The 11,894-nt window shown below is 35.3% G+C and overlaps 1 protein-coding gene across 1 annotated transcript in view; it reads left to right on the top strand.

Moving 5' to 3' along the window:
- Positions 1–396: 396 nt before the first annotated feature.
- The window catches only part of BCHE (butyrylcholinesterase), an 84,861-nt gene continuing 73,363 nt past the window's right edge, over positions 397–11,894 (top strand). The window contains exons 1-4 of the mRNA XM_056563193.1: positions 397–841; positions 5,756–5,860; positions 6,148–6,188; positions 6,289–6,365. The gene's annotated coding sequence lies outside the window, so the exon portion shown is untranslated. The remainder of the gene's footprint in view (positions 842–5,755; positions 5,861–6,147; positions 6,189–6,288; positions 6,366–11,894) is intronic.

The following is an 11,894-nucleotide window of genomic DNA, read 5'->3' as shown; positions in this document are numbered from 1 at the left end:
ACTATTCTCTAAGGAGACAGACCGTAACAATCTGCTCCATAGGAACAGAGGCCATGCACCCCAAGTATTCCAGGGGATCCCTAAAGTTCAAATAATGAGAGCTAAAAGAATTTGCAGCACACAGGGTGAATATGAGAGGAACAAATAGAAATTAGTGAATACATTTGTGCAGAGAAGCTATGAGAGGAAGATAGTAGAGTAAGCATAGAGAGGTGTGGATGATATACCAAGGGAATCATTGAGGAAAAAGAAATGAGAATGTGTTCTTGGGGACATTGGGGTATGTTGAGAGCGGACCCTAAATATGGCATTGGTGACCTGTTGGTGAGGTCAGATCTAAGGAAGAAAAAGTACCAAGACAGATATTTCTTAAAGCTATAAAAGAGGTACGTTCCCATGCGGTTCCTGTCAGAACTGCAATGCCATTGTGAGGGGTGACACAGTATCACATCCAATGAAGTGGACCCACTTTCCCATTCGAGGATGGTATAACTGTGAAACTAAACAGGTTGTATACATGATAAAGTGCCCATGTGGCAAGGTATACATCGGCCAAACCACCAGATCTGTTAGAGTTGAATCAATGAGCATAAAAGTGCTATTAGAAACATGGCTAAAAAAATTATCCAAGAAAGGGAAGTGGAGAGTACTAAATATGGTAAAATCAGTGTGGCAAGACACTTTGTTGAGAATCATCATCAAGTATGTGATCGGAGATGGATGGTATTGGAAGAAGTATGGGAATCCAGAAGTGAAGAGGTTAAAAGGATGATATTGAAAAGGGAGGTGTTTTAAATAACCAGGCAGGATTTTATGTCCCCGAATGGTATTAACGAAAATGGTAAGTTTAATGTATTTTTGTGATTTTCTTTAAACTGTTCTGACATGTTTTAATATGGTATTTCCACCTATTATTGTACTTAAAATTGTTTTGTGCATGATTTTAACCTTTACATGTGAAATCTAGCGAGACTTCGGTCCTTATGTAAAGTGGTGGTGGGTGCACATACACTAGGCTTGAGAAAGGGAACACCACCTACGCTAGGCTTGAGAAAGGGAGTCGCCAGTACGGCCCACAAGTGTGTGATCGTGTCTGCTGTTAGTCTGAAAGGAAAGCTGGGTGAATGGCATACATGGAAGCTCCGGCTGGAGCAAGAGACTTGTACTAAGATGCCGCATCCCTGAACAGCAACGAGCACATGGGTGATTATGTTATTTTTTATTATACTGCTTCCGTTATTTGAAAGTTTTGTAAAGAAACAAATGGAAAGAGATGTAAAGTATATGGAATTAAGAGCATGAACCTTGTATGTTTTTTTCTAAGTATATGTACATTGTACTGAGAGCAAGAAGAGTCTTACTATATTGAGCTTTTGAAATGATGCTGAGAAGCAAGTAGATCAAAATACAAATGGTGGATGTGTGGCTATGTTTCTTTATTTTTGATGTTTATATGTTGTAGTATTATACAGGCTTTAGAAATGTCTTCCTTCTGATGTGCATACACCTTACCTTTGTTTTGCCATATCTGCATATAAACCCCATATTCCACGCCTCCTCTTACTTCTCCCCAAATATTGGCTGTCTACTTATGTACCAGATATCTCTATAGGGGTTGCTTAACTAGATCAAATATATCCCTTTGAGGAGCTTTCCCACAGGTAATTTTGCTCCAGTGCAAATTGGTAATATTGGTGACTGGTGTACTGGAATTATTGTTAATGTTGGTCTCGGTATGCTGGATTTGATCAGGTTACAATAACATAAGGGGATATTTGCCCCCTGTATAGTGGTATCATTAGGTAGTTGTATGACTAGTTTATTTATGCAAAAAGTGTTATCATGCATAGAAAATTGTCACTAACTATATATACACATACATGTGTTTGTGCTTTTTTTTATTTTTTTTATTTTTTTGGGGGGGGGAGATTTGGGGCAGCATGTCATTCTTGGGTCAGGCAGCACAATGTATTGGGCCGGCCCTAACAACAGTACTGTACAGTGCAGAAATATTAAATATTCAACTGCTATTAAAAAATCATAGTTAACCCTTTTGCTTGAATATCTACACAATTATATAAACATTGTCACATATTTTCAACAAAACATGCACATATCCATTGTAAGTTATCTATTTGTTTTAACCTACTGTATATAAAAGTAATTTAAATAATTTAAAGCTAATTTTGCATATAAATAAAAGCTGGAAAGACTTGCAGATTGGCTGATTAATAGAGTAGTCCCGGAACTCATACAGTGGGGGCGGACAACTTTTCCTATCTTTGACACAATCTGTCCTCTGTAGAATCCCACTTGTGTTTCACACATTGTGGGGTATTTAAAATGAATCATTCAGTAACTAAGTTTTATTTAAAAAGCAAAAGCATAGAGAATGCACACGATCAGGTTAAAGCTAGAATAGGGAGCAGATAGGAATCTGATTCTTACTCATTGACACAATGAATCCATCTCATTGCTGTACTATGCTAAAAAAAAAAATTGATATCATTTGCCCTTCCCTAAACATAAGTCATTTAAAGAAATGTACTTTTTTATGTTTGCTGTCATTGTTGTAAAATATCCAATTCATTTACACAAAATACTGTATTGTATCAGCATGTCATCTGCAACTCTCAAATGAATATTGATTGGAGCTATGTCAAAATATGCATTGATTTTGTGATATTTCAGAATATGTCATTGTTATTTAGAAACACGGTATAAATGTGCCATTTTATTGCAGATTAATGATGTATAGTTGTCACACAGACAAGATACTATTTAAAAACTTGCAGCAGAGACTATTGATGGCCTCATGGACTAAAAATGTATCTCTAAATGTTTCACAAAACTGTAAAACATATTTTTATTGACCATATAGGCTGGGTTTATACACCGTAAAATTAAAAGCAAAATTCATCCATAAAAACCTGTATAGAAAAAGTCCATATTTTAAATATGTGTACTATAAAAGTCTCTCTAAAAGCAGCTGTTAGTGCACACACTGGTTAAAAGAAAAAACTTAAACATGTTTACATTTAAGTAGGCAGGAAGTGGCAGAGAGGAGTATGGCTTTAAGAAAAGGGGAATGGCCATCCCAAGCACCAATTTTACTACAATTTACCCCTGCTGAATAACCTACTAGAAACTGACTTCAGATATACAATCCTTTATTTGTCCATCAACTAATTACAATATATAGAGACCCTTATACAGTCAAACTGCCCCCCCAAACATCCGCCCCATCCTAACAGTACTTAAAATAATCACGTCAATATAGGCGTAATTGATAATCTCATAATGGACAAGGCATCAATATAGCCAAATATCCGCACTAATAGTCAATATATTTCTGCAATTGACATGCTGAAAGGTAGGTACAGGAAAATGTTGAATATTAGTGTGGATACTCTGCAACATTGATACCTGGTCCATTATGAGATAATCGGTCACACCTGCATTGAAGTGACTAATTTGGACGGGATGGATGTTCCGCACTTTTCTATGAGGTTTAAGGGGTTTGAAGGGAGGCCAGTTATTAATGTGGAAGGGTCTCTCCATTAAGTTAATGAGCTGTTATGGCTATGTCTTCAACAGCAAACAGTAAAAAAAAAAAAAATTACTCCAAGGAATATAAAGCCTGAAAATGAAAGGGGTTTTCTAGAAAGTTTTTTGTACAATTAAGGTCAGGAGTATTAGGAAAAACAATTATATGCTTATTTTCCTTGCTCCTGCACCACTGTGAAGATCATTTTGCTCCCATGTCTGCACACAGGACTTCCGGGTTGAATCTATGATGTCACAGGCCCCCTTAGTCATCAGTGGCTGAGACAGGACATTGCTGTGGCCATTGATTGGCTGAGCAAGCCTATGACTTCATGTCTATAAACTCAGAAGTGCCGCACAGCAGGGACCAGAGCTCTGTGACACTGGGGCAAGTGGTCAGAAGCGAGCATTGTGTTACCAAATTATGACCCCTATAACTTGTTTTACTCTATGGCGCTTTGCATGGGTTAATTTTTTAACGGGATGAAGGGTAGCTTTTATTAGCACATTTTATGATATATTTTTATATAGGGTATTTTTCATTTCTTTTTAATCAATGTTTTTGGGAGGTCATTTGACCAAAACAGAAGTTCTGGCATCAGTTTTTTTTTCTCCTTTTTTTTTTAAAGTATTTGGGCTATGTGATATAAATATATATTTTAATAGTTAGGACAATGCAGCACTACCAGTTATCTCCTTTTTGGATTAATAGTAATAATAATAAAAAAAAAGATAATATGAGTTTTCTTTAAATATATATTTAAAAAATGTAGTACACAAACTTACTGCCATAGTGTTTTTCAGCTGTTGCAAAACTACCACTCCCAACATGCTTGGACAGCCTTTGGCTCTCTGGGATTGTTAGTACCTGTAGTTTAGCAACAGCTGGAGACTTCTAGTTGGTAAACAATGTACTGCTGCATTGCAGTGTACTAAAGTTTGATAATGCAGCTAGTAAACCTTGACCATAGCCTCCATTTTCACTGCTTGGCATCCTATGGCCACGGGGGAATCAGGCTAACCTCTTCATTCTAACTGCAGCATCTAAGGTGTTAAAAAGGTTCCAAAATCAGGGCTCTCTTCAATCTCAGCCACATATATCAGTGGGTGTCAGCTGTATTAGTTTGGAGCAAGCTATGTTGATGAGCCTGCTCCATGTTTCCTTCTCTACATATAATAGCATGTCAAATGTTACAAACAGGTTAAAAAGTGTCCGTAAGTGAACTTTTTTGGGCAAATCCCATGAATCTCTACACTAATAGTGTAGGGCATGACAGAAAATACATACAAATCAACACATTTCTAGGGACATACCCCTCAGGGAACGCCCTTTAGCGCGTTCCCTGAGGGGTATGTCCCTAAAGATGTGTTGATTTATAAGTTTGCCCTGAGACTTCCATGTGATTTGCTGTGGAAGACAAAAGATACAGACAGTACATACATAACAGATGGTACATACAGGTGCCAGGACTCCTATAAAATGTAAGAATTCCTGCTCCTGTACACTGAGACGTGAGGCATAGATGGTTTGCCTGACCACTAATTTAACAGAGCATCAGGTCTGTGGAATCTGTGCATCCACCGAAGGCACTTGATGTTGCTGTATACGTTTCTACCTATACCAAAGTTGCTGCCATGGGTACAAAGCTCTTGGCTATGTGAATCTGGCGAGTGTAAGCGGTGGTATGGTGGGGTATTCAAGATAATATGCACAGGATCGGGGCTTCTGTCAAAGACAGGAGTCCCTGAAACTGTGCACTGAGTGGCGGAATTGTATGCACCTTGTCACCTCGCTCACTTAACATTCAATGAGGATAGGCCACCAAGGAAAATAAAGTCCTGGAAACACCCGTTTAGGGTAATGTATGTATTATTGCCGCCAGTATACTCTGCAGTGCATGCAGTACCCCATTGCTATCAATAGGCATATTCACAGACCATCTGAGCATTGACCCTATGCAAAGCTGCCAATGGATAAATAGGCAAATTCATAATAAACTGAAGAAGTGCATTATCTTGTATTCTGTTTTCATAAATGGCAAGCAGGTATAGTTATGATCCAAGGTTTGGACCAGTCAGGGGTGTTTAGACCCAAATGGAGTTGAAACCCTGATTTTAATCAAGGGTTTGGACTTAAATGCAGGTAAAGTGATAGCCTCGCTGTATTTACTTTTTGTTCTTTTCTTCTGCCCATTTTGTTCTTCTCCAGTAGTTTTCTGTGTGCAGGAAAAGCTATATATTAACAACTCACAGTAAATTTTCTAAGGCCACAAGAGAATAAAGCCTACCTCAGCCTTCAGGCACCATATTGCAGGTAAAAAGCCCTGAAGCGGGTGAAGGCACTCTGGAATATCAAATGCACAAGACAGCTGTGATTTCAAGCCAATTTTTGTATAATTATATTCAGTCTTAACATGGAGTCACTATGCAGTTTCTATTAATAAAAATGTTATAATTCAGTAATTGCAGCTTTATATAGTAAAATGAATGTAATTACTGTTAAACACGATAAATCAATGTATTACTGTATCACTGCCTCATTGCATTAGAAAACACGCTTTTGTCAATCATGAGCCAGCATTGTGTATTTTTTTTCCACAGGCTCTATAGACAAGACTTATGCATAGAGCAGATGTCAGATGGTAAAGTTGTATTGCTTGCAGATCATGTTGCTACTGCCAAGTCTCGCGAGCTTTAATTCAGACACAGTTTCTATTAATGTCTGTACTATCCAATTTACAGAACTGAGGCAGCAGATGCACTTCTAGGCACTGAACTACTTAAGATCTTCTCTGTTTCTAACTTAAACATCAACACAGGTGAGTGTCATACATTTTTGCATTTCAAAAAGTCTTTTAATCTCTGTTCATCTAAACCTTGTGTTGATATGGAACATTTCAGGAAGAATTATTACAGTTTTAGTATTTGTTAGCCAGAAAAGACTGTATTAAGCCAGTATCATCTGCTGAAGATAAAGTCATTACAGAATTTTTTGTAACATTTCTTGCCAAAAGATAAAATTAAATACAATGTAATATTATCATCTGTTTAACTTCTTATTTAAATATGCATATGTTCTAGTCTATGGATGATGCTAAACTTTATAATAATATTTTGTTTCACTATTTTCAAAGCTGGTGCATAAAGATGCACATATATCACCTCTATATTTGGTAGCATGGTAATATTTTTGATATAGACTTGTAACATGGACTTACAACATGAAATAAAAAGAGTGATGAATACATTCTATGTATTAATTTTTTACGCTAGTGGGCTGGAATCTGTGCTTCTCCAGCTGTTCACACTACAAGTTTCAGCAAGCCATGGAAGATGCAGACTTTCACTACTTTTTACACAAACACAGACATAGCCCACTTTGTAGAATTTCTTTCTGATATGTAAAATTTATAGATCCGTACAGGGAACAATTTTTTTTATGAATCAAAGATATATTTATACACCATAATCTTGCACAGCAATATATCAATACTAGAAGAAGAAAAAAAAAAAAAAAAAAAAAAAAATATATATATATATATATATATATATATATATATTAAAAAAAAAAAATATTAAAAATAGAATCCTACAAAGATAGGCAAGTTATTACCATTTACTTCTAACAAATTCGATCTCTGTGAATTTGTCCTGATACTACGACTGCTTCCAGAACTTTGTAGAAAGTTTTTCTTCACAGGGAACTTAGTTGTTGTGAAGAATTCCAGCATGTAACCATAATTGGCTTTATTTATGTTGACTCTGCCCCATTGTTAAGCCTGCCAAAGAAATATGTGCACACTAAAAATAATTGAACAATAACTGGGTAACCCTGTGCTGTGTGTTTACTAAAGTGGAAAATATCTAAGAAGTTAAAGTAAATTATAATAATCAAATCCCAGAAGCTTTCGGCATTCAAAGACAGACAAACAACACTACAGTACATTCTAATTAACATACGCCGTGAATAGATTTATTGTTATGGCAGCTACAGTATAACAGTTGAACATCAATACAGCTTTGTGATATATATTTATAACACTGGTTTATTACTATTCTATCTGCTTCAGCCAGTTGTTAAGCTGCACTAATTCCTGCTTTATTATCATGTAGAAATATACTTGAGCTAAAATAGCGCAAGTAATAGGATTAGTGCATCTAATATTAGCATAAATAAAGTTATTAATATGTAAAGGGCGCATGAGGGCAGTGGTTCATATTGGGTTATCAGCTTCAAGACAATGCAAGAGATTATATGCTTAGAAATAATGAAGATAATGATTTCTTTTTCTATAAATACAATACTAGCCAAAACATGGTCACAGCGATGTAAAATTGCAGAAATAATTCAGGCTGTAGAAATTTTTATGCTAATGGTACTAGTTTCACAAACAGCATTTTTTAGAATGATTCTACTTTTTTACATTATGTATTTTATATCTATTTATCTATCTATCTATCTAATTAAATAGAAGGTGGAACTAAGAAGTTGCTTACAGCATCAGATAACATTGCTCCTTTACCTTTTAGAAGGCCTCTGAAATAAAGCTAAAACCTCATTGGTTGTTATAGGCAACTGCACCATTTTTAAGTCTCACCAAATCTTTTTCCTGCATCCAAGTGTTTCTTGTATTATTTAGAACATCCCCATTTAAAGATGTGTACGGTTATATAGACTTCAATCCACTTAATGGAAGAAAGTCTCTCTATCTGTCCATGGAGTTCCACCTGACTTCGGATCAAGCACTTTGAGCCGTAAAACAGAGGATCCAGCATTACAATAAATTAATAAGAGGAATTCACAGACCTGGTTCACTCGTTTTCTTCATTTATTTTTTCATCTTTGTTGTATTACAGCATATATTCAGATCATAAGGAGAACAGAGCCATTGCACCCACGTCCATAGCCAAACCGGACGCTAGCATCAGGTTCGGCTATGGACGTGGGTGCAATGGCTCCGTGCTCCTTATGATCTGAATATATGGTGTAATACAACAAAGAGGAAAGAATAAATTAAGAAAACGACTGAACCAGGTCTGTGAATTCCTCTTATTAATTTATTGTAATGCTGGATCCTCTGTTTTCTGACTCAAAATATTTAGAACATTAACATGATTTTTTTTCCCATCATGTCATTTTTTAGATGCAACATTTGTGCTTATTACTTCGTAATATATCTTTATAGCAGTCGGAGCTTCATTTTTCCAATACCATACTCCAAATCCCCAGCGTAAACATAGGTTTTAAAGATAACATGCTGGCTACCTGCAGCTGCCACTAGAAGGGGCTTAGAAGCTTACTACACATTGTCAACCTCCTTCCCAATTTGTCATTGAATTGTCTTTTTTGCACTGTTTCGCATAGACACACCTGTATGCTTTTTCTTGATTATTGCAAAATGATGCACCTTGGTTAAAGTTTTTTCCATAGAAATAGGATCTGTGTTGTGTTCAATCATAATTATTTGCTTTGGCAAATATAGCAACACAGAAGGTTGGCGGCAGAAAAAGACCACATGGTCCATCTAGACTGCACATATAGTATTTCCTTTTTATTTTTATCTTAGGATGGATATATATATATTTATCCCAGTCATGTTTACATTCACTTAATATACTTTTTCAGCCACATTTGTTAGATGTTTGTTCTAAGCATCTGCAATTCTTTCCGTTACTGTGAATAATATTTTCTGACATTGCTTTAGATCTTATTTTGTATTATTCCTCCTAATTCTTTAGTTCATGGCCCTCTCCCTTCTTTCATCCATTGTATACAGATCTTTCCAAAGAAGGTTTATACTTGAGAACTTTTTAGATAATTTTAGTAAGCTGTCTTTGGACTTTATTTTAAATTGTATTCTATCAGTGTACTCATAGAGCCAAAAAGAGTACCGGAGATATTGGGCCTCATTTACTAAGCTGAAACCGACCTGTTTTGTCTGGTTATTTTGGCGCAGAGTGTCTGCGACATGTCTGCGCCAGTCTGCGCCAGTTTGCACCTGGAAAATCTGACAAACCCGATATTGCACTGCAAAAAGCCGAAAAGGGTTGTGGTCTGTCGCAAAGGGGGCTTGACCCGCCTACAAAAGGTGCGTGGTTTTACAACTCGACCAATTTACTATTGAATTCACAGAAAATCCTGTGGATAAATGGCTGGAAATTTCCACATATATATATATATATATATATATATATATTTTTTTTTTTTTACAATATCAAATAGAGAGGAATCCAGCAAGTCCGAAACAACATTTCCCACTAGTAAAAACCCGACACTTTTAGTAAATGAGGCTCATTATCTCACTTTAGATATTGCTAGCACTTGGCATCCAGTATAATTGAGTAAATTTTTCTTGGCACAGCTGATATATCTGTAGGTACTATGTAGGGACTATATAATAATGGGATATAATAATGGGGTGTTTATCAAAGTCTGTTTTTTTAGAAAAGTTGCTTTATAACTATACCCCCTTCCATATATTTTTGAAGGGGGCAGAGGGGGGGGGGGGACAGAACATATGCCCCCAATCTCTTTGGATTCTTACAAAACCCCGAATTTAACTAGATCGCTAAACAGTAGGATCACAATCTCCCTCTTTCTCCTGGTTATAGCTATGTAGACAAGCATTTGTCTTGGTTTCCTAACTGCTTGAATGCACTGATGATCCATTTTGAGGTTCTTAGGAATGATTACCCTTAAAGGGGTATTCCAGGCCAAAACTTTTTTTATATATATCAACTGGCTCCGGAAAGTTAAACAGATTTGTAAATTACTTCTATTAAAAAATCTTTATCCTTCCAATAGTTATTAGCTTCTGAAGTTGAGTTGTTGTTTTCTGTCTAACTGCTCTCTGATGACTCACGTCCCGGGAGCTGTGCAGTTCCATTGGGGATATTCTCCCATCATGCACAGCTCCCGGGACGTGACATCATTATTGAGCAGTTAGACAGAAAACTTCAGAAGCTAATAACTATTGGAAGGATAAAGATTTTTTAATAGAAGTAATTTACAAATCTGTTTAACTTTCCGGAACCAGTTGATATATATATATAAAAAAAAGTTTTGCCTGGAATACCCCTTTAAATCCTTCTTTTCCAAGCTCCTGGCTAACAAAGAGCCACCATTGTTATACATAGACAGTTCTTCTACATTACTATCGCATTGTATAATTAAACAAAACAGAAAAAAATCCATTTATTTCTATGGGATATAACATGATTACAAATGTGATAAAAACTGAAAATGATAGAACTAGATACAAAAATTCATATGAACTGACATTTTATGAAGTCTATACCTTTAAATCACAAAAAAGCATAGAAAGCATCAAAATATTTTTTTTTCTACTTATTATTATTTGAATCTTTCATATATTAATAAAGAAAATCTTGTGTATATAAGCTAACAACCTATGATGAGGAATTAGAGTTTGACGTCTGACACAGTAAAATATGGGCAATACAATTAAATGACAAAAAAAACTTCTGTTTTAGTTTAGGAAAAAAATCCCTGACCAAATATTAATATTGAATATGCAGTAATGTTTAAACATTTTATGTATCCTTGTATTTGCTAATCTTCCTACTTTAAATGTATTGAAATAAATATATTCAAAATAAACTGAAAACGTAATCGATGACTGAAGGTCACAGAGGTTAAGAAGGAAAGGATAGAGGTATGAATCAATGAACCATTGGACAGATTAGATGGACAGCACCATTTATTTTACAGGCATATTTTAAATTATTAAATGCAATAAATAACTATGAATAATACTGTCAATTAAAATATAACCAAAATCCATAGTTATAGCCTCATTTATGTATAGATCACCACATTGTTTAAAAGTCAGCATACACATTCTCCTGTATTTATCTGCTTGATATATAGTTGATGGTAATTTATTGTCTGCCTTTTCTACGTGTCTCCGGGCAAACTTCCAATGTTGTTGTCATAAACATGAGTATACACCAAGTCATTTACAGATGAGCAGTATACAAAAAAAAAAAAAAAAAACTCAAGTGGAAATTTTTTAATTTCCTGGTCCTTCCCAAAATTGAGTTATTCAATATATTAAACATAATCTAATCTGAGGCAATGAAACATACCATTAATACTCTTCATGACAAAAACACAAACAAATAAAAATACTCAAAAAAAGTCAAGTCTTTAAGGCCCAAACTGGGCAGTCTATTTACATTAAAGGAGTGACAATAGCAATTTTAAATATGTCTATTACAAACCTATAATAGATCTCAGATAAGGAAATTACTATTAAGAGATTAGATTTAGTTAGAAAATTAGAACATGTGTGTTCTTAATGTTCAAAGTTTTTCTAGCTTTATTT

Source organism: Hyla sarda, chromosome 3, assembly GCF_029499605.1.
Source record: "Hyla sarda isolate aHylSar1 chromosome 3, aHylSar1.hap1, whole genome shotgun sequence".
In the NCBI taxonomy this organism is placed as follows: domain Eukaryota; kingdom Metazoa; phylum Chordata; class Amphibia; order Anura; family Hylidae; genus Hyla; species Hyla sarda.
This window is presented reverse-complemented; position numbering and strand designations above follow the sequence as displayed.